The sequence below is a fragment of the Ovis aries genome, chromosome 23, assembly GCF_016772045.2.
Source record: "Ovis aries strain OAR_USU_Benz2616 breed Rambouillet chromosome 23, ARS-UI_Ramb_v3.0, whole genome shotgun sequence".
NCBI classification, from domain to species: domain Eukaryota; kingdom Metazoa; phylum Chordata; class Mammalia; order Artiodactyla; family Bovidae; genus Ovis; species Ovis aries.
In genome coordinates this window covers 12,345,014-12,368,126 of record NC_056076.1, presented here as the reverse complement: position 1 = coordinate 12,368,126, position 23,113 = coordinate 12,345,014, and positions in this window count along the sequence as shown.

Sequence of the window (23,113 nt, the reverse complement as noted above, 5' to 3'; positions counted from 1 at the left end):
TGGACTAAACTTGAAATAAAATAGAAACATATTCTGTGAAGGGAGAGGTGAATGGGAAAGGCAATAAAATGGAATACAGGGATAAAAATGGAAATTTACAAATTATTTCCTATTTAGGTTTTTCTTTTCATATTTGAGGTTTATGAATCTTTCCTCCCATCAGAAAGGAAACACCCCAAGGTTAAGTCCTTGGTCACATAAAGGGGTTGGCTTTACCTATGAGGACCTTTCCTACCCAGAAAAGAAGTTTGGAAGAAGTAGGGGACTGAAAGTGGATGAATATTTTTGTGAAAGCAAAATAAGATCTCATATGAATGGTCCCTTCGCAGAGCACCTCGTGCATCACAGAAATGAAGGAGCAGTGTGTCCTTCCCTATAAGAGGGAAAAGCCTTCTGGGTCAAAGAAGCTCTTGTTTCACCTTTGGAGGTTAGTGAAGAAGATCTATTTCTCCAGTAATTTAATCTTTATCTTTCCCGGCAAGGGCAAAGTTCTTTCTGGTCAGAGAAGTCTTCATTGATAGAGCCTTTTGCTATTTCAAAGCATAAATGAATTGGGACAGAGTTGTGTGGCTGTCCTTTCCCCATTTTTTTCAGTCAGTGGTAGTGATGGACAGGAGATCAGAAAGGAGAGAGGATCAGGCAAGAACAAGAGGAATCATATTCATGAAATGCGGTAGCCACCACCGCTGACTGAGCTTCTATAATACAGAGTGTCATATGCAGCATCTTACTTTTTTAAGCACCACCACAAGGCTGGTGTTGCTGCTTGTATCTTACAGATGAAGGGGACTGAACCCCAGAAAAAATCATAAATAGTATAAAAATCATACATTTTTCATTCAAGAAGCAGCTAGGATTTGAACTGGATTTGAACTGGGGTCTGTTGGACCCCAGGTTGGTATGATGTCTATGGTGTTTTACTATTATGCTTCCTGCTAGTTCATCCCTGCTACACAGGAGGACATCTGGCCATCAAAATGGCACCAGGTCCTTGCAAGCTCTTGATGCTTCCCTGACCTCCTACATCTACTAGAGGTAGATATCCAAGAGAGTGCCTCTCACAACTGGGTGGTGACTTACTGAGAGCAAGATAAGAACAAAGAGGAAGAGACAGAGAAAGGCATCGGAAGAAAGGAACTGGGCAGGAGCCACGGGAGTGAGGAGTTTGGGGAGACTTGACTGACCATCAGTTGTAAGTTTTCCGTGATGTGTCCTAGACTAAACTCACTCCTAACTGGCCCCTTCATTGTCAGCAAGAGATCACGAGAAAGTCTGCCATATTCCCACCTTTTTAATGTATTACATGTTGCTATTAATAGATATTCTATATTTTGCCCATATAGAAAGAACAGACCCCATTCTGACCCCATTCCTCACAGGCATGTGCACACCCAGTCTCTGGAGTTTGCTAAGTTCTGATCCCCCTCTCCAATAGCACTGAGCCATGAAGCTGAAACAGAGCATGGGATGGAGGACTCGAGCAGTGAAATCAACCCTGAATATTCATTGCAGGACCGATGTTAAAGCTCCAATACTTTGGTCACCTGATGTGAATAGCTGACTCACTGTTAAAGATCCTGATGATTATGCTGGGAAAGATTGAAGGCAAAAAGAGAAGAGGGCAGCAGAGGATGAGATGGTTGGATGGCATCACTGACTCAATGAGTCTGAGCAAATTCCAGGAGATGATGATGGACAGAGAAGCCTGGCGTGCTGCAGCTCATGGGATCACAAAGAGTTGGACATGACTTAGTGATTTAACAATTCCTGTCAAGAAAGAGAAAGACACCCACAGGTGGGTTTAGTTCACAAAGATTAAAGTCTCATTTACTACTGGCCTGCTCAGACCCACCCATTCAGCTTTATTGTGGTTCAGAATGAGGTCTCTGTGGGTGCTAAGGAGCTTCCTTGGGGTGTTATGCATGCTTCCCAAGAGCTGGTTTCTTGAGGCCAAAGTACTGAAAATGAGGAGGAGGCTGGGAAAGAAGTGCAGAAACCTGTGGTCAGGGACATTATCTCTTTTGTTTTTGTTTACACTGTAAATCTTTTGTGCTGGAGAGAGGAGTAATGGGAACAAGCATTTGATCAGTAATCCAGAAAATCTTGTGGAGGAGGAAGGAAGGCGAGTGGATTTCAAAGTACAGTTGCTGAAGGGATGTTCATTCCACCTTGATCAATGGTCCATCACCAAGGGACCGTGATGCCAAGGATGGTGCTGGCCAGACACATTTTCCACCATGATCTACGCTGGATCCCTACTGGCTAAACCAAAGAAACATACAAAAAAAAAAAAACCAAAAAAAAGTATGCATGCTAAACAAATACTGTTGTAGGCCCCCAAACTCATCATTTCAACTAGAAGGATCCTTGCCATAAAGAGATACTGAGGTGATCACCATTATCAACAAAAAGGACAGATTAAGTTTGACAAAAAGATTGAGTGGTTGAGAATTAATTTGTTCACAGATGTGTATGTGTATAAATCATATATATATTCATATGTAGATAGATGAGGTACATTTTATAAATATATACTCACCTCCCTACTGTAAATCTATCTTAGAACAAAAAAGTTTCCTAAACTCCATTGATAAATGTATAATCATATTTAACACCATATTTAAGGCAAATAAACCATTTTAAATGACACTATTCTAAATCACTCTTGAAAATGGTAGTGGAGAGCCTATTTTGCAGGGCAGGAATAGAGACCCAGACCTGCGGGCAAAGGGTGGGAAGGAGAGGTGGGATGAACTGAGAGGGCAGCACTAACATACATGCACTACCGTGTGTGAGACACATCGTGAGTGGGAAGCTGCTGTGTTGCTCAGGGAGCTCTGCCCAGAACTCTGTGATGACCTGGAGGGGTGGGATGGGGGTGGGGAAGGAAGCTCAACAGGGAGGGGATATATGTATACTTGAGGCTCCCCTGTTGGCTCAGGGGTAAAGAATCTGTCTGCAATGCAGGAGACTCGGGTTCAGTCCCTGGGTTGGGAAGATCCCCTGGTGGTGGGCATGGCAGCCCACTTCAGTACTCCTGACTGGAGAGTTCCATGAACAGAGGAGCCTGGGGGGCTCCAGTCCATGGGGTCAGGCACTCCAGAAGCGACTGAGCAGCAGCAGCAGCAGCATATGTATGCTTATAGCTGATTCACATTTTTGTGCAGCAGAAACCAACACAACACTATAGAGCAATCACACTCCAATTAAAGATAATCACTACAAGAAAATCCCTCTTTATCTCATCTTATTTTGAGATTAGACATTCAGTTACAATATTCAACAGGAGGATGGAGTTTCAGAATACAGGAGTGTCAGGTGTAGGAAACTCAGTTATTTGATTTCAGACATAAAAAAAATATATTCTTACACAGATCATGGAAAGAAAATATATTTCATTTACAGATATTCAGCTGCAACTTGTTAAAAAACCATAAAAACAAAAGAGCTGTCTCCAAAGATTAACCCTGCCCTGGTCTCCCAACAGCATGCTGATTCCGAAGATTCCCTGCTGCTAATAACAGAGGAAATACGGCAAAGAGGAGGAAATACGGCAAAGAGGGGAAAATATTAGACTTTGCCTGGGACGACTTGAATGAGGGGGAACAGGAGCTGAGTTGGGGATGGGAGGAGAATTTGGTTCACAGCATGTCAATGATTCAATTTCAAATAGACCCATTTCATCTTTTGAAAACACAGCATTCTCTCTGTGACAAATATGGGATAATCTCTCCATAACTCTAAACCATTTGTTTAAGGAGGTTCCTTTTATTCTGACATGAAATTAGGACTTTTCTACTATCACAAGAGAGTGAAAGTATTTCCAGGACAAATTGCAAGCAACCTTGAACAGCAGGCAGACATGCAAGTACAAAACTCTATGCCTTTTAATAGAAAATTAATATCTAATAATAGTTCAACTGTTCTACTACAAAATAAAGGGAAATAACAGTTGTATATCTTAGTCCTAACTTGGACGGAGGCATCTCAGCTCTCCAGTGCCTTGTGTTTCAGAGGGAAAAGAAAGACATGTCTGTTGACAAAGTGTTAACAAAGCCATTAAGAGATTTGAAATAATCTATGTAGATGCCTCTACTGTGTAGATGTGAAAATATGATGTTTTAACATAATTTTGTGTGATTTTATGTTAAATGTATTAAAGAAAATCAGACAGAATGCATGGAGAGAACTGCCACTATTACAACCGTGCACCTATCCATAATAGTTTTTACCCACTGTCTGGACAAGAAGTTCATTGCTTTGTTAGTATGCAAAAGAGAACGAAATTAATTTTCAGCAAGAACAGGCTAATATACAATTAAATCCATTTTACTGCCTGATACAGCACTTGTATCTATGAAAATGATGAAAATCATGACCATTGTCCATCCACCCGCTATTTCTCCCACCTGTTCACTCCAACAACGGTTAGAATATATATCACCAGTATATATAAGTGGAATTTCCCTTAAAATGTAACTTTTCCTCTGGAAAATTTCCCATTAAATTGCACTTAAACCACTTTTCAATTGTAGTTGTAATTATTTGAAAGCAAGCATTTTATGTGTATTTTTGCTTTGTCTTTGAGTGTTTGCTTTGAAACATGAAAGTGGGGTTTTCTTTCCCCTTGAGGGTAGTTTAATGCTAGAAATAGCCTTAAAACCTTCTCTTTTTCTTCTTCTTTTTTTGATTTGGTAGAAATTTCCTGTGCTTGTCTGTCACTGTTTTGACCTTTAGGGCAGTTTGTTGAAGCAAAAAAAAAGGATTTTATAGAATTTTATAGATAACAGATTTTTTCACCAAACTTGGAATATCACAAATGATTATTAAATAACATCTCAGAATTTAAGAATTTTAATACTTATTGATTGCAACCTATATGCTCATGGTGATGCTAGAGTTATCCAGGACCTTAGTGTGTGTTTGTCTTTAAGGTATTTATATTTAATCCATAAAGAAGTAGTACATCAAATAATGAAAAAGCACTGAACTCAACTCTTCTAACTGATGCTAGAAGCTAAGCATAATCTGGAAAAACAAGAACAACATTGGGTGGAAATTGGGCTTCATGGAGGAAACAGACCTATTTTAACTCTTGAACTTCTTTATTATTTATTTTTTAAATAACTACAAGAGATGTTTTATATAAATCTATTTATATAAGTGATACAGTTGTATAATTTGAATAGGTCAGCATTCTGAGCCACTGGACTATGAGCCTCCTCAGGCAGGACCTGTATCATTTATTTTTATTTTGTTAGTTTTTCTTTAACTTTTTCTTTTGTATGGGGATAGAGCCGATGAACAATGCTGTGATAGTTTCAGGTGAACAGCGAAGCAACTCAGCCATACATGTGCATGCATCCATTCTCCCCCAACCTCCTGCCCATCCAGGCTGCCACATAACAGTGAGCAGAGTTCCCTGTGCTCCACAGGAGGTCCTTGTCATACTGAGTGAAGTTAGTCAGACAGAGAAAAAATATCATATGACATCCCTTATATGTGGAAACTAAAAGGAAATGACACAAATGAACTTTATTCACAAAATAGAAACAGACTCATGGACTTGGAGAATGAACCTATGGTTACCAGGGGGAAGGATAAGGGGAAGGGATGGAGAGTTTGGGGTGACCTGTACACCCTGCTAAATTTAAAACAGATAAGCAACTGAGTCATTTCTTCTTATCCTGAGGAACTGATCTTGAGATGGTGACATAGTAGGTACGCCATTAATATTTGATGAATAGATGTGCAAATTAATATTAAAACATGGTTTCATTAGATATCTATAATTTTAAATGAAAGTAACTCACTTATGGGGTCACAAAGAGTTGGACACAATTGAGCAACTGAACTGACTGACTGACCTCATTTACAGTTACAGGGCTTCCAGGGTGGCACCGGTGGTAAAGAATCCTCCTTTCAATGCAGGAGACCCAAGAGCCTCAGATTCTACCCCTGGGTCGGGAAGATCTCCTGGAATAGGAAATGGCAACCTATTCCAGTATTTTTGCCTGGTAAATCCATGAACAGAGGAGCCTGGTTGGCTATAGTAGCAAAGAGTCGGACATGACAGAGCAACTGAGCAACTCGTTTATAGACTGAACAACCCAACAACCACACACTACAAAGGGACATCAGCATACAATAATGCTATTTGGGTTGTTTCTTTCAGTTAGACTTTCAGGGCAGTTGTGCAGAATTTCTTTTCCAAAGATGGTGTCAGCAATGACTTCCTTCTTGTACGCTCTTCTGTCATATGACCTTGCCTCTCCTTCTTCACCCTTCTTCACCTGTGCTGGTCTGGTAGCTGTTTTGACAAGAGATTATGACAGATCTTATATAATTGAAGATGAAGAGACAGGCCAAGGGGCACTGAGGTGCTGGATGTGTGAATGAAGTACCCCCACTTGCATGGATCCTCAGTTCTACTTGCTCCATGTGGACTCAAGACAAGCCACTCAGGGACTTCCCTGGTGGTCCAGAGGCTGACCCCTCCATGTTTCCAATGCAGGTGGTAGATGTTTGATTCCCTAGTCAGGGAACTAAGATTCCACATGCTATGTGGCATGGTCAAAAATATGAAGAAGAAGACCACTCAACTGAGTATTTCTTAAAATCCTGACTCCCCCCAAATCACTACTAAATTAAAATGGTTATCTTAAGATACTAAATTGAGGGGTATTGGACATGCAACAATTAATGACCATGGTATTAGTGAAGAATTTATAAAATAGTATACACCTTAATCAAAAACAATCTTGCTCTTGTAGAATCATCTTTCAAGCTTATTTGCAAGTTAGCTGGTGTCTGGGCTATTTGTTACCAAAAAAAACCAAAAACAAAAACAAAAAACGTTGACCATTTTCTCAAGGCAATCATTAATTTGCTTGGCATCCTGAAGAGTGACCTGTGAGTTACTGTTTCTAGGAATCAAAACATAGTCGTGATAATCTTTCATTCAACATCTGAATAATGTGCTCGTATAGATATTTATTTTCTGGATCACATCTATCATATTATCTATTTTCTTAGATCTAGTTTTGTTCTAGCTTGGGGTCATTTCAAAGGGATTAGCTGTCCTATTTTCAATGTATAATCATCCTTTAAGATTCAAATAACATTTACATAATTTCTTATGTTTTCCGAAGTATGTTAAAATAGATTTGTTATTTACTCCTTACAACATCATTTTAAATATCATATATCATTTCACAAATCAGACTTAGATAAGGACTAAATTATTCCCGGGGTAGTGGTAGGCTTGACTGTCAGCATGGAAACATAATCTCAACATAATCACAACACAGGCTGTGTCTTCAAGAAAACCATCATTTACAAATTCCACTTAATAATAAATAAGGTATAAAAATTAGAAAGAACTGAAAACTGAAATTCTGGTCAATTTCCAAATTGCAGGTTCCTTTAACTGGAGTTCATGCTACTTTCTAACAACCATTTGGACATAGAGTTTGCAGAATGTGTTACATGTTATCTTAGTTAATTCCCATGATGACATTTCCAGGTAGATAGTAACTTCCCTCTCGAAGAAAGATGAGGTGGCTGAAAATAAGTGTTTTTCCTAAGATTTGACAAGTAATAAGGAATAAAGCTGATACTCAAAATTAAGCCTCCTGACTGCAAAAATACTGCCGTTTCTGTATGTCTGTCCGATATCTTTCTGGAGCAAGTTATGCAAATCTGGACTTAAGACTATAGGATAAGATGATTCTAGACTAGGTTCAAATCTTGCACACAGTTGTCCTGAGAGTCAGCTGACTTCCTGGCAACATGACCATGGGCCAGATACTTAACTTCATTATACTTTAGTTTCCATATTTATCGTAAAATTACCTCACGAGGTGTTTGTATAGAGACTGAGAAATACATATAAATCTCCTAAAATAGTTCACTGTACAGGAAACTAACTTAGTAAGTGTTCATTATTATTATTATTTCAGGACTCTTAGACCCAATCACTTACGCTTCAGGAGAGAACTGGTCAAAGAGCCTTAGCATGTGATCAGTTCTTTGTTGTTATCAATGTGTTGTTGCTCAGACTCTCAGTTGTATCTGACTCTTTGCCACCCCATGGACTGTAGCCTGCTAGGCTCCTTTTGTCCATGGAATTCTTCAGGCAAGAATACTGGAGTGGGTTGCCATTTCTTTCTCCAGGGGATCTTCCCAAAGCAGGGATCGAACCAGTGTCTCCTGCATTGGCAGGTGGATTCTTTACCACTGAGCCACCAGGGAATCCGACTGCAATATGTGGACTTCCTCAGGGTCTCCACCACCCATTGGGGATGCCATGTATTTGGGGAGGTGAATTTGACACACCTAAAATGTGGCGGTGGCAGCGGCCGGCACACTAAGTGTGGCTGAGAGCTACCCCAAGTCGGCGGTCAAGGGAGGCCACTGAGAGGAGATACCCAACACCCGAGGCCAGGGGCAGTGCCCGAGGCCAGGTGCAGTGGCCGGGACTAGCAGCTCCATGCCCAAGGAGTGGTGGCTGTGCAGGCCCAGGAGGGCCTAGAGGAGCCATCCCACGTTGAAGGTCAGGAAGGGCAATGGGAGGAGATACGCCTCAACCAAGGTAAGGAGGAGTGGCTGTGCTTTGCTGGAGCAACCGCCTGAAGAGATACCCCACGCCCAAGGTAAGAGAAACCCAAGTAAGACTGTAGGTGTTGCAAGAGGGCATCAGAGGGCAGACACACTGAAACCAGACTCACAGAAAACTAGTCAATCTAATCACACTAGGACCACAGCCTTGTCTAACTCAATGAAACCAAGCCATGCCCTGTGGGGCCACCCAAGATGGGCGGGTCATGGTGGAGATGTCTGACAGAATGTGGTACACTGGAGAAGGGAATGGCAAACCACTTCAGTATTCTTGCCTTGAGAACCCCATGAACAGTATGAAAAGGCAAAATGGTAGGTTACTGAAAGAGGTACTCCCCAGGTCAGTATGTGCCCAATATGCTACTGGAGATCAGTGGAGAAATAACTCCAGAAAGAATGAAGGGATGGTGCCAAAGCAAAAACAATACCCAACTGTGGATGTGACTGGTGATAGAAGCAAGGTCCAATGCTGTAAAGAGCAATAATGCATAGGAACCTGGAATGTCAGGTCCATGAATCAGGGCAAATTGGAAGTGGTCAAACAAGAGATGGCAAGAGTGAAGGTCGACATTCTAGGAATCAGTGAACTAAAATGGACTGGAATGGGTGAATTTAACTCAGATGGCCATTATATCTATGACTGTGGGCAGGAATCCCTCAGAAGAAATGGAGTAACCATCATGGTCAACAAGAGTCCGAAATGAAGTACTTGGATGCAATCTCAAAAACGACAGAATGATCTCTGTTTGTTTCCAAGGCAAACCATTCAATATCACAGTAATCCAAGCCTATGCCCCAACCAGTAATGCTGAAGAAGCTGAAGTTGAACGGTTCTATGACCTACAAGACCTTTTAGAACTAACACCCAAAAAAGATGTCCTATTCATTATAGGGGACTGGAATGCAAAAGTAGGAAGTCAAGAAACACCGGGAGTAACAAGCAAATTAGGCCTTGGAATGTGGAATGAAGCAGGGCAAAGACTAATAGAGTTTTGCCAAGAAAATGCACTGGTCATAGCAAACACCCTTTTCCAACAACACAAGAGAAGACTACACATGGACATCACCAGATGGTCAACACTGAAATCAGATTGATTATATTCTCTGCAGCCAAATATGGAGATGCTCTATATAGTCAACAAAAACAAGACCAGGAGCTGACTGTGGCTCAGATCATGAACTCCTTATTGCCAAATTCAGACTTAAATTGAAGAAAGCAGGGAAAACCTCTAGACCATTCAGGTATGACCTAAATCAAATCCCTTACGATTATACAGTGGAAGTGAGAAATAGATTTAAGGGCCTAGATCTGATAGATAGAGTGCCTGATGAACTATGGAATGAGGTTCCTGACATTGTACAGGAGACAGGGATCAAGACCATCCCCATGGAAAAGAAATGCAAAAAAGCAAAATGGCTGTCTGGGGAAGCCTTACAAATAGCTGTGAAAAGAAGAGAAGCGGAAAGCAAAGGAGAAAAGGAAAGATATAAGCATCTGAATGCAGAGTTCCAAAGAATAGCAAGAAGAGATAAGAAAGCCTTCTTCAGCGATCAATGCAAAGAAACAGAGGAAAATAACAGAATGGGAAAGACTAGAGATCTCTTCAAGAAAATTAGAGATACCAAGGGAACATTTCATGCAAAGATGGGCTCGATAAAGGACAGAAATGGTCTGGACCTAACAGAAACAGAAGATATTAAGAAGAGGTGGCAAGAATACACAGAAGAACTGTTCAAAAAGATCTTCATGACCCGGATAATCACAATGATGTGATCACTCATCTAGAGCCAGACATCCTGGAATGTGAAGTCAAGTGGGCCTTAGAAAGCATCACTACAAACAAACCTAGTGGAGGTGATGGAATTCCAATTGAGCTATTTCAAATCCTGAAAGATGATGCTGTGAAAGTGTTGCACTCAATATGCCAGCAAATTTGGAAAATTCAGTAGTGGCCACAGGAATGGAAAAGGTCAGTTTTCATTCCAATCCGAAAGAAAGGCAGTACCAAAGAATGCTCAAACTATCGCACAATTGCACTCATCTCACACGCTAGTAAAGTAATGCTCAAAATTCTCCAAGCCAGGCTTCAGCAATACCTGAAATGTAAACTTTCTGATGTTCAAGCTGGTTTTATTTATTTTTCTTTGTTTTGTTTTTATTATTTTTTTTAATTTTAAAATCTTTAATTCTTACATGCTTTCCCAAACATGAACCCCCCTCCCACCTCCCTCCCCATAACATCTCTCTGGGTCATCCCCATGCACCAGCCCCAAGCATGCTGTATCCTTAGTCAGACATAGACTGGCGATTCGATTCTTACATGATAGTATACATGTTAGAATGCCATTCTCCCAAATCATCCCACCCTCTCCCTCTCCCTCTGAGTCCAAAAGTCCGTTATACACATCTGTGTCTTTTTTCCTGTCTTGCATACAGGGTCGTCATTGCCATCTTTCTAAATTCCATATATATGTGTTAGTATACTGTATTGGTATTTTTCTTTCTGGCTTACTTCACTCTGTATAATCGGCTCCAGTTTCATCCATCTCATCAGAACTGATTCAAATGAATTCTTTTTAACGGCTGAGTAATACTCCATTGTGTATATGTACCACAGCTTTCTTATCCATTCATCTGCTGACGGACATCTAGGTTGTTTCCATGTCCTGGCTATTATAAACAGTGCTGCGATTAACATTGCAGTACATGTGTCTCTTTCAATTCTGATTTCCTTGGTGTGTATGCCCAGCAGTGGGATTGCTGGGTCATAAGGTAGTTCTATTTGCAATTTTTTAAGGAATCTCCACACTGTTCTCCATAGTGGCTGTACTAGTTTGCATTTCCACCAACAGTGTAGAAGGGTTCCTTTTCTCCACACCCTCTCCAGCATTTATTGCTTGCAGATTTTTGGATCGCAGCCATTCTGACTGGTGTGAAGTGGTACCTCATTGTGGTTTTGATTTGCATTTCTCTAATAATGAGTGATGTTGAGCATCTTTTCATGTGTTTGTTAGCCATCCGTATGTCTTCTTTGGAGAAATGTCTATTTAGTTCTTTGGCCCATTTTTTGATTGGGTCGTTTATTTTTCTGGAATTGAGCTGCAGAAGTTGCTTGTATATGTTTGAGATTAGTTGTTGGTCAGTTGCTTCATTTGCTATTATTTTCTCCCATTCAGAAGGCTGTCTTTTCACCTTGCTTATAGTTTTCCTTTGTTGTGCAGAAGCTTTTAATTTTAATTAGATCCCATTTGTTTATTTTTGCTTTTATTTCCAGTATTCTGGGAGGTGGATCATAGAGGATTCTGCTGTGATTTATGTCTGAGAGTGTTTTGCCTATGTTCTCCTCTAGGAGTTTTATAGTTTCTGGTCTTACATTTAGATCTTTAATCCATTTTGAGTTTATTTTTGTGTGGGGTGTTAGAAAGTGATCTAGTTTCATTCTTTTACAAGTGGTTAACAAGTTTTCCCAGCACCACTTGTTAAAGAGATTGTCTTTACTCCATTGTATATTCTTGCCTCCTTTGTCAAAGATAAGGTATCCATATGCGTGTGGATTTATCTCTGGGCTTTCTATTTTGTTCCACTGATCTATATGTCTGTCTTTGTGCCAGTACCATACTGTTTTGATGACTGTGGCTTTGTAGTAGAGCCTGAAGTCAGGCAAGTTGATTCCTCCAGTTCCATTCTTATTTCTCAAGATTGCTTTGGCAATTCGAGGTTTTTTGTATTTCCATACAAATCTTGAAATTATTTGTTCTAGTTCTGTGAAAAATATGGCTGGTAGCCTGATAGGGATTGCATTGAATTTGTAAATTGCTTTGGGTAGTATACTCATTTTCACTATATTGATTCTTCCAATCCATGAACATGGTATATTTCTCCATCTATTAGTGTCCTCTTTGATTTCTTTCATCAGTGTTTTATAGTTTTCTATATATAGGTCTTTAGTTTATTTAGGTAGATATATTCCTAAGTATTTTATTCTTTTCATTGCAATGGTGAATGGAATTGTTTCCTTAATTTCTTTTTCTACTTTCTCACTATCAGTGTATAGGAATGCAAGGGATTTCTGTGTGTTGATTTTATATCCTGCAACTTTACTATATTCATTGATTAGCTCTAGTAATTTTCTGGTGGAGTCTTTAGGGTTTTCTATGTAGAGGATCATGTCATCTGCAAACAGTGAGAGTTTTACTTCTTCTTTTCCAATTTGGATTCCTTTTATTTCTTTTTCTGCTCTGATTGCTGTGGCCAAAACTTCCAGAACTATGTTGAATAGTAGCGGTGAAAGTGGGCACCCTTGTCTTGTTCCTGACTTTAGGGGAAATGCTTTCAATTTTTCACCATTGAGGATAATGTTTGTTGTGGGTTTGTCATATATAGCTTTTATTATGTTGAGGTATGTTCCTTCTATTCCTGCTTTCTGGAGAGTTTTTATCATAAATGGATGTTGAATTTTGTCAAAGGCCTTCTCTGCATCTATTGAGATAATCATATGGTTTTTATTTTTCAATTTGTTAATGTGGTGAATTACATTGATTGATTTGCGGATATTGAAGAATCCTTGCATCCCTGGGATAAGGCCCACTTGGTCATGGTGTATGATCTTTTTAATGTGTTGTTGGATTCTGATTGCTAGAATTTTGTTGAGGATTTTTGCATCTATGTTCATCAGTGATATTGGCCTTTAGTTTTCTTTTTTTGTGGCATCTTTGTCAGGTTTTGGTATTAGGGTGATGGTGGCCTCATAGGATGAGTTTGGAAGTTTACCTTCCTCTGCAATTTTCTGAAGAGTTTGAGTAGGATAGGTGTTAGCTCTTCTCGAAATTTTTGGTAGAATTCAGCTGTGAAGCCGTCTGGACCTGGGCTTTTGTTTGCTGGAAGATTTCTGATTACAGTTTCAATTTCCGTGCTTGTGATGGGTCTGTTAAGATTTTCTATTTCTTCCTGGTTCAGTTTTGGAAAATTGTACTTTTCTAAGAATTTGTCCATTTCTTCCACGTTGTCCATTTTATTGGCATACAGCTGCTGATAGTAGTCTCTTATGATCCTTTGTATTTCTGTGTTGTCTGTTGTGATCTCTCCATTTTCATTTCTAATTTTATTGATATGATTTTTCCCTCTTTGCTTCTTGATGAGTCTGGCTAATGGTTTGTCAATTTTATTTATCCTTTCAAAGAACCAGCTTTTGGCTTTGTTGATTTTTGCTATGGCCTCTTTTGTTTCTTTTGCATTTATTTCTGCCCTAATTTTTAAGATTTCTTTCCTTCTACTAACTCTGGGGTTCTCCAATTCTTCCTTTTCTAGTTGCTTTAGTTGTAGAGTTAGGTTATTTATTTGGCTTTTTTCTTGTTTCTTGAGGTATGCCTGTATTGCTATGAACTTTCCTCTTAGCACTGCTTTTATAGTGTCCCACAGGTTTTGGGTTGTTGTGTTTTCATTTTCATTCATTTCTATGCATATTTTGATTTCTTTTTTGATTTCTTCTGTGATTTGTTGGTTATTCAGAAGTGTGTTGTTCAACCTCCATATGTTGGAATTTTTAATAGTTTTTCTCCTGTAATTGAGATCTAATCTTAATGCATTATGGTCAGAAAAGATGCTTGGAATGATTTCGATTTTTTTGAATTTATCAAGTTTAGATTTATGGCCCAGGATGTGATCTATCCTGGAGAAGGTTCCATGAGCACTTGAAAAAAGGTGAAATTCATTGTTTTGGGGTGACATGTCCTATAGATATCAATTAGGTCTAACTGATCTAATGTATCATTTAAAGTTTGTGTTTCTTTGTTAATTTTCTGTTTAGTTGATCTGTCCATAGGTGTGAGTGGGGTATTAAAGTCTCCCACTATTATTGTGTTATTGTTGGTTTCCCCTTTCATACTTGTCAGCATTTGTCTTACATATTGCGGTGCTCCTATATTGGGTGCATATATATTGATAATTGTTATATCTTCTTCTTGGATTGATCCTTTGATCATTATGTAGTGGCCTTCTTTGTCTCTTTTCACAGCCTTTGTTTTAAAGTCTATTTTATCGGATATGAGTATTGCCACTCCCGCTTTCTTTTGGTCTCTATTCGCGTGGTATATCTTTTTCCAGCCCTTCACTTTCAGTCTGTATGTGTCCCTTGTTTTGAGGTGGGTCTCTTGTAAGCAGCATATAGAGGGGTCTTGTTTTTGTATCCATTTGGCCAGTCTTTGCCTTTTGGTTGGGGCGTTCAACCCATTTAAGTTTAAGGTAATTATTGATAAGTATGATCCCGTTACCATTTTCTTAATTGTTTTGGGTTCGGGTTTATACACCCTTTTGTGTTTCCTGTCTAGAGAATATCCTTTAGAATTTGTTGGAGAGCTGGTTTGGTGATGCTGAATTCTCTCAGCTTTTGCTTGTCTGTAAAGCTTTTGATTTCTCCTTCATATTTGAATGAGATCCTTGCTGGGTACAGTAATCTGGGCTGTAGGTTATTGTCTTTCATCACTTTAAGTATGTCTTGCCATTCCCTCCTGGCCTGAAGAGTTTCTATTGAAAGATCAGCTGTTATCCATATGGGAATCCCCTGGTGTGTTATTTGTTGTTTTTCCCTTGCTGCTTTTAATATTTGTTCTTTGTGTTTGATATTTGCTAATTTGATTAATATGTGTCTTGGGGTGTTTCGCCTTGGGTTTATCCTATTTGGAACTCTCTGTGTTTCTTGGACTTGTATGATTATTTCCTTCCCCATTTTAGGGAAGTTTTCAACTATTATCTCCTCAAGGATTTTCTCATGATCTTTCTTTCTGTCTTCTTCTTCTGGGACTCCTATAATTCGAATGTTGGAGCGTTTCATATTGTCCTGGAGGTCTCTGAGATTGTCCTCATTTCTTTTAATTCGTTTTTCTTGTTTCCTCTCTGATTCATTTATTTCTACCATTCTGTCTTCTATTTCACTAATCCTATCTTTCGCCTCCGTTATTCTACTATTTGTTGCCTCCAGAGTGTTTCTGATCTCATTTATTGCGTTATTCATTACATTTTGACTCTTTTTTATTTCTTCTAGGTCCTTGTTAAACCTTTCTTGCATCTTCTCAATCTTTGTCTCTAGGCTATTTATCTGTGATTCCATTTTGATTTCAAGATTTTGGATCATTTTCACTATCAATATTCGGAATTCCTTCTCTGGTAGATTCCCTACTTCTTCCTCTTTTGTTTGGTTTGGTGGGCAACTCTCCTGTTCCTTTACCTGCTGAGTATTCCTCTGTCTCTTCATCTTGGTTATATTGCTGCTTTTGGGGTGGCCTTTTTATATTCTGGTAATTTTTGGGGTTCTCTTTATTATGGAGCTTCCTCACTGTGGGTGGGGTTCTATCAGTGGCTTGTCAAGGTTTCCTGGTTAGGGAGGCTTGTGTTGAAGTTCTGGTGGGTGGGGCTGGGTTTCTTCTCTCTGGAGTGCAATGGAGTGACCAGTAATGGGTTATGAGACATCAAAGGTTTTGGGATAATTTTGAGCTGCCTGTATATTGAAGCTCAGGGGAGTGTTCCTGTGTTGCTGGAGAATTTGAGTGGTATGTCTTGTTTTGGAACTTGTTGGCCCTTGGGTGGAGCTTGGTTTCGATGTAGGTATGAAGGCATTTGATGAGCTCCTATTGCTTAATGTTCCCTGAATTCAAGAGTTCTCTAATGTTTTCAGGCTTTGGGTTTAAGCCTCCTGCTTCTGGTTTTCAGTTTTATTTTTACAGTAGCCTCTAGACTTCTCCATCTATACAGCACCGATGATAAAACTTCTAGGTTAAAGGTGAAAAGTTTCTCCACATTGAGGGACACTCAGAGAGATTCAGTGAGTTACAAGGAGAAGCGAAGATGGAGGGGGTAGTTAGAGGTAACTGGAATGAGATGCATGAGATCAAAAGAGGAGAGAGCAAGCTAGCCAGTAGTCACTTCCTTATGTGCGCTCTATAGTCTGGACGGCTCAGAGGTATTTACGGAGTTATACGGGGAAGAGGAGAGGGAGGAAGTAGACAGAGGTGGCCAGGAGGATAAGAGAGAGGAATGAGAAGGAGAGAGACAAAGCCTGCCAGTAACCAGTTCCTTAGGTGTTCTCCACCATCTGGAACACACAGAGATTCACAGAGTTGGATAGAGAAGAGATGGGGGAGAAAAGAGACAGAGGCCACCTGGTGGAGAAAAAGGAGAGTCCAAAGGAGGAGAGAGTGGTCAAGCCAGTAATCTTGCTCTCAGGTAAACTTGGGTAGTGAAGTTTGGGTTTTTAAATGTACAAAACTGACAACAAAAACCTAAGAGCAAAGATTAAGAATCTAGAGTAGAGGTTGGATTTTCAAAAATACAATATTAAAGAAAAGAAGCAGAAGGAAAAAGGAAGAAAGAAAAAAAAAGAGAGAGAGAGAAAAGAAAAAAAAAACACAAAAAAACCCACCAAGAATTATTAAAAAAAAAAAAAAAACACCATCAACCATCCAAAAAAAGTCTTTTTTTTTAAATAGTAATAGTAGGTTATAGAAATAAAAATTAGAGGAGAAATAGAAGACTTAACAATTTAAAAAAGTTAGAAAAGAGAAAGAAAAAAAAAAGGAATGATTTTAAAAATAGTAAAAATATACCTAGCCCTTCTCTGATGTTGTGGGCCGTGTGGGATCACTTCCAAGGTGGTTCCCTCTGTTTCACTTCTTCTGTTTGCTGGTTTTTAGGCTCACTAGTTCAGTCGCGCTGTGGGGAGGGGGGATGCTGCAAACAAATAGCACTGTCGTGTGTACACAGTATCTCTGCCCCGCTGGACCTGTCCCTTCTCGCGGCACACAAACCGCTCCAGCTCTACGATGCTCAGCCGGGAACCGTCTGGGGCCGGCCCTAGGCTGCGTGCACTTCCCCGGTCCAAGCTGCTCAGGTTCGGCGCTCAGGCAGCCCTCAGAGGCATAGATTCGGCTGGGACTGTGCTTTGTGCCCTTCCCAGGTCCGAGTGGCTCCGGAGTTTGGCAAGCGTGATTGCTGTGACTCGTCGCCTTTTCTGCCGCTGCTGCTCAGCTTTCTGGGTGGAACGCTGGCGCCCCTCATGAGGCAGATGGTGACTGTCCAGCACCCCCAGAAGTCTTAGCAAAGAAGCCTGCTTGCAGTTAGGTAAGTAAGGTCTCTCCGGGTCTGCAGTTGCCCCTTTCCAGTCCTTACGGCTCTGGCTGCCTGTCCCCGACGGGGGATGGTCTGCAGCCGGCTTATTCCGTTCAGTCCTTTGTTCTGTGCTCAGTCCTGGCGGTGTCTTATGTTCGAGCTTTTCACGTGGTAGCTATCCCACAGTCTGGTTTGCTCGCCCAAGTTAGATCGTTCTGGTTGCGCGTGGGACGTTCCTGCCCGATTCTTACAAAGCACTGCAGCCCGAGCCTCCCGAGTGTCCCTGCCCTGCCCCCACATCCTAATGGCGGATGCAGGCATCTGTGCTGCTTTTCCGCTGGGGGAGTTACTGTTGGGCTTGTAATCTGTTGGTTTTAATTATTTATTTATTTTTCCCTTCCTGTTATGTCGCCCTCTGTGTTTCCAAGGCTCGCCACAGACTCGACAGGGAGAGTGTTTCCTGGTGTTTGGAAACCTCTCTTCTTAAAATTCCCTTCCTGGGATGGGCTTCCCTTCCCGGGACGGAGCTCCCTCCCCACCTCCTTTGTCCCCTTTTTCGTCTTTTATATTTTTTCCTACCTGTTTTTGAAGACAATGGTCTGCTTTTCTGGTTGCCTGATGTCCTCTACCAGCCTACAGAAGTTGTTTTGTGGAGTTTGCTCAGCGTTGAAATGTTCTTTTGAGGAATTTGTGAGGGAGAAAGTGGTCTTCCCATCCTATTCCTCCGCCATCTTTACAGTTCCTCTCCAAGGTGGTTTTAGAAAAAGGCAGAGGAACCAGAGGTTAAATTGCCAACATCTGCTGGATCATAGAAAAAGCAAGAGAGTTCTGGAAAACATCTATTTCTGCTTTATTGACTATGTCAACGCCTTTGACTGTGTGGATCACAATAAACTGTGGAGAATTCTGAAAGAAATGGGAATACCATACCACCAGACCTGCCTCTTCAGAAATCTGTATGCAGGCCAGGAAACAACAGTAAGAACTGGACATGGAATAGACTGGTTCCAAATAGGAAAAGGAGTACATCAAGGCTGTATATTGTCAGCCTGCTTATTTAACTTATATGCAGAGTACAACATGAGAAACGCTGGACTAGAAGAAGCACAAGCTGGAATCAAGATTGCTGGGAGAAATATCAATAACCTCAGATATGCAGATGACACCACCCTTATGGCAGAAAGTGAAGAGGAACTAAAAGCCTCTTGATGAAAGTGAAAGAGGAGAGTGAAAAACTTGACTTAAAGCTCAACATTCAGAAAATGAAGATCATGGCATCTGGTCCCATCACTTCATGGGAAATAGATGGGGAAACAGTGTCAGACTTTGTTTTTTTAGGCTCCAAAATCACTGCAGATGGTGACTGCTGCCATGAAATTAAAAGACACTTACTCTTTGGAAGAAAGTTTATGAGCAACCTAGATAGTATATTCAAAAGCAGAGACATTACTTTTCCAACAAAGGTCCATCTAGTCAAGGCTATGGTTTTTCCAGTAGTCATGTATGGATGTGAGAGTTGGACTGTGAAGAAGGCTGAGTGCTGAAGAATTGATGCTTTTGAACTATGGTGTTGCAGAAGACTCTTGAGAGTCCCTTGGACTGTAAGGAGATCCAACCAATCCATTCTGAAAGTGATCAACCCTGGGATTTCTTTGGAAGGACTGGTGCTAAAGCTGAAACTCCAGTACTTTGGCCACCTCAAGCAACGAGTTGAGTCATTGGAAAAGACTTTGATGTTGGGAGGGATTGGGGACAGGAAGAGAAAGGGACAACAGAGGATGAGATGGCTGGAGGGCATTACTGACTCGATGGACGAGAGTCTGAGTGAACTCTGGGAGTTGGTGATGGACAGGGAGGCCTGGTGTTTTGCGATTCATGGGGTCGTGGAGGGTCAGACACAAATGAGCGACTGATCTGATCTGATCTGAAAATGCAGTTCTTCAAGGTGTAACCCTTAAGGAAGGCTCATAGTGTGAACCATAGGAAAGCTGTTTTTAGATGGGCAAGAGGAAAGCTTTCACTTCCAAAAGGCAGGCCTGTGAAATTCCCTATTCTGAATTGGATTTCCCATTCAGTTGAAAAATAGATGAATACAACAGAGCTTTTTGGAATCCCTCTGCCTTCTGAATGAATCTGAATTCCACAGGCAGGTTAAACACAAGGCTTGCAATTGCCATTCTATGACTTTTGTCCTCTACAGCTCCTATCAGAAACTGCAAGACATGGTGTCCTGGCTTCTTGCTCCTGACACTTGTGTATTGTCTGGTATGCACGTTAAAGACTGCTGACAACTTGTAACCTGAGAACCTAGAAGTACTCATGAAAAATACTTACCTCTCTTCTTCTGTGTCTTCTCCTGCACATTGACTCTTACAAGGAATATCATATTGTATCCAGACTTTTTCTCCTCATATGATTTTCAATTTTCAAGAAAAAATAAAAGGGAGAGCTACGCTGCATTTGTTCTGAAATTAAACAAAGGTCTACATGCAAGAGATTATTATACTTCAGAGAAAAGTTACAGTATTTTTGTTTGTTTTTGGCACTGTTTGTTCACTAAACTTGAAGATTGCAATTCAGTATCTTTACTTTGGTTCTTACTCTTATTCCTTAAACTCTGGCACCTACCCTATTTCAGTGTTTAAGAAACTGTTTCTAAGTCTAATTTTAGCATATTCACAGATTCAATATCTGAGCCCATCCTTTGAAAAAGGTTCAGTTCAGTTCAGTCGCTCAGCTGTGTCTGACTCTTTGCAACCCCATGAATCACAGCACACCAGGCCTCCCTGTCCATCACCAACTCGCAGAGCTTACCCAAGCTCATGTCCATCGAGTCAATAATGCCATCCAGCCATCTCATCCTGTTTCGTCCCCTTCTCCTCCTGCCCCCAATCCTTCCCAGCATCAGGATCTTTTCCAATGAGTCAACTCTTCTCATGAGGTGGCCAAAGTATTGAGTTTCAGCCTCAGCATCAGTCCTTCCAATGAACATCCAGGACTGATTTCCTTTAGGCTGGACTGGTTGGATCTCCTTGCAGTCCAAGGGACTCTCAAGAGTCTTCTCCAGCAACACGGTTCAAAAGCATCAGTTCTTCAGCACTCAGCTTTCTTCACAGTCCAACTCTCACATCCATATATGACCACTGGAAAAACCATAGCTTTGACTAGATGGACTTTTGTTGGCAAAGTAATATCTCTGTTTTTGAATGTGCTATCTAGTTTGGTCATAACTTTCCTTCTAAGGAGTAAGCATCTTTTCATTTCATGGCTGCAATCATCATCTGCAGTGATTTTGGAGCCTAAAAAAATAAAGTCTGACACTGTTTCTACTGTTTCCCCATCTATTTCCCATGAAGTGATGGGACCAGATGCCATGATCTTCGTTTTCTGAATGTTGAGCTTTAAGCCAACTTTTTCACTCTCCTCTTTCACTTTCATCAAGAGGCTTTTAGTTCCTCTTCACTTTCTGCCATAAGGGTGGTGTCATCTGCATATCTGAGGTTATTGATATTTCTCCCAGCAATCTTGATTCCAGCTTGTGCTTCTTCTAGTCCAGCGTTTCTCATGTTGTACTCTGCATAGAAGTTAAATAAGTATGGTGACAGTATACATCCTTGAGGTACTCCTTTTCCTATTTGGAACCAGTCTGTTTTGCATGTCCAGTTCTAACTGTTGCTTCCTGACCTGCATATGGGTTTCTCAAGAGGCAGGTCAGGTGGTCTGGTAGTCCCATCTCATTCAGAATTTTCCACAGTTTATTGTGATCTACACAGTCAAAGGCTTTGGGATAGTCAATAAAGCAGAAATAGATGGGACTTTTTGGAACTCTCTTGCTCTTTCAATGATCCAGCAAATGTTGGCAGTTTGATCTCTGGTTCCTCTGCCTTTTCTAAAACCAGCTTGAACATCTGGAAGTTCAAGGTTCACGTATTGCTGAAACCTTGCTTGGAGAATTTTGAGCATTACTTAACTAGCATGTGAGATGAGTGCAACTGTGCAGTAGTTTGAGCATTCTTTGGCATTGCCTTTCTTTGGGAAAGGTTCCGTTCAGTTCAGTTCAGTTCAGTCGCTCAGTCGTGTCCGACTGTTTGTGACCCCATGAATTGCAGCATGCCAGGCCTCTCTGTCCATCACCGATTCCCAGAGTTCACTCAAACTCATGTCCATCTAGTCGGTGATGCCATTCATCCATCTCATCCTCTGTCATCTCCTTCTGACACTGTTTCCATTGTTTCCCCATCGATTTCCCATGAAGTGATGGGACCAGATGCTACGATCTTCGTTTTCTGAATGTTGAGCTTTAAGCCAACTTTTTTACTCTCCTCTCTCACTTTCATCAAGAGGCTTTTAGTTCCTCTTCACTTTCTGCCATAAGGGTGGTATCATCTGCATATCTGAGGTTATTGATGTTTCTCCTGGCAATCTTGATTCCAACTTGTGCTTCTTCCAGGCAAGCGTTTCTTATGTTGTACTCTGCAGAGAAGTTAAATAAGTAGGGTGACAGTATACAGCCTTGACATACTCCTTTTTCTATTTGGAACCAGTCTGTTGTTCCCTGTCCAGTTCTAACTCTTGCTTCCTGACCTGCATATAGGTTTCTCAAGAGGCAGGTCAGGTTGTCTGGTATTCCCATCTCATTCAGAATTTTCCACAGTTTATTGTGATCCAGACAGTCAAAGGCATTGGCATAGTCAATAAAGCAGAAATAGTTGTTTTTCTGAACTCTCTTGCTTTTTCAATGATCCAGCAGGTGTTGGCAATTTGATCTCTGGGAAAGGTTAAGTACCTTTAAAATGTATGCAGGTAAATGAAGGAGGCAGAAGAAATAAATAATAGACAGGAATATAAAGGTGAAGCAACAATTTGCAATGAGTAGCATGCAAATTTTTAATCCAGCTACACTTCATACTTAAAGTTTCTACTAATCACCTTAATGCATTCAGATTATTAATGCTTGCAGTTGTTCATTCTGAGAGGAATAAGGGAAAAAAAGGAACTAAGATAATCTACTAAAAATAACAATTCTAAAAGTTCACATTTAATTCAATTTATTTTGTTGCTTTTCAACATATGTTTATTGAGCATATGTTGAGCATAGGAAACATTTCCTATTTTTATTCTAGGAATTACCTTAAGAACAGGAAGCATAAGGATTATGAAGATAGAACAAGGCACTTGAGTGCGTGAGGTTTACAGCAGAGTACGGAATATAGACATAGAACCAGTATTCTGGTGTGATGAATGTTAAATGGCAGTGAAGGTTAAGGAGCTATAAGGACACAGAAGAGAAAAATTCAACCTATCCAGAGGTTAGGGACACCATTCTCACTCCATGCCTGGGATGTGAATTAATAGGCTGTTTCAGTCTTATATTCAGACTCTTGCATCTTCCTA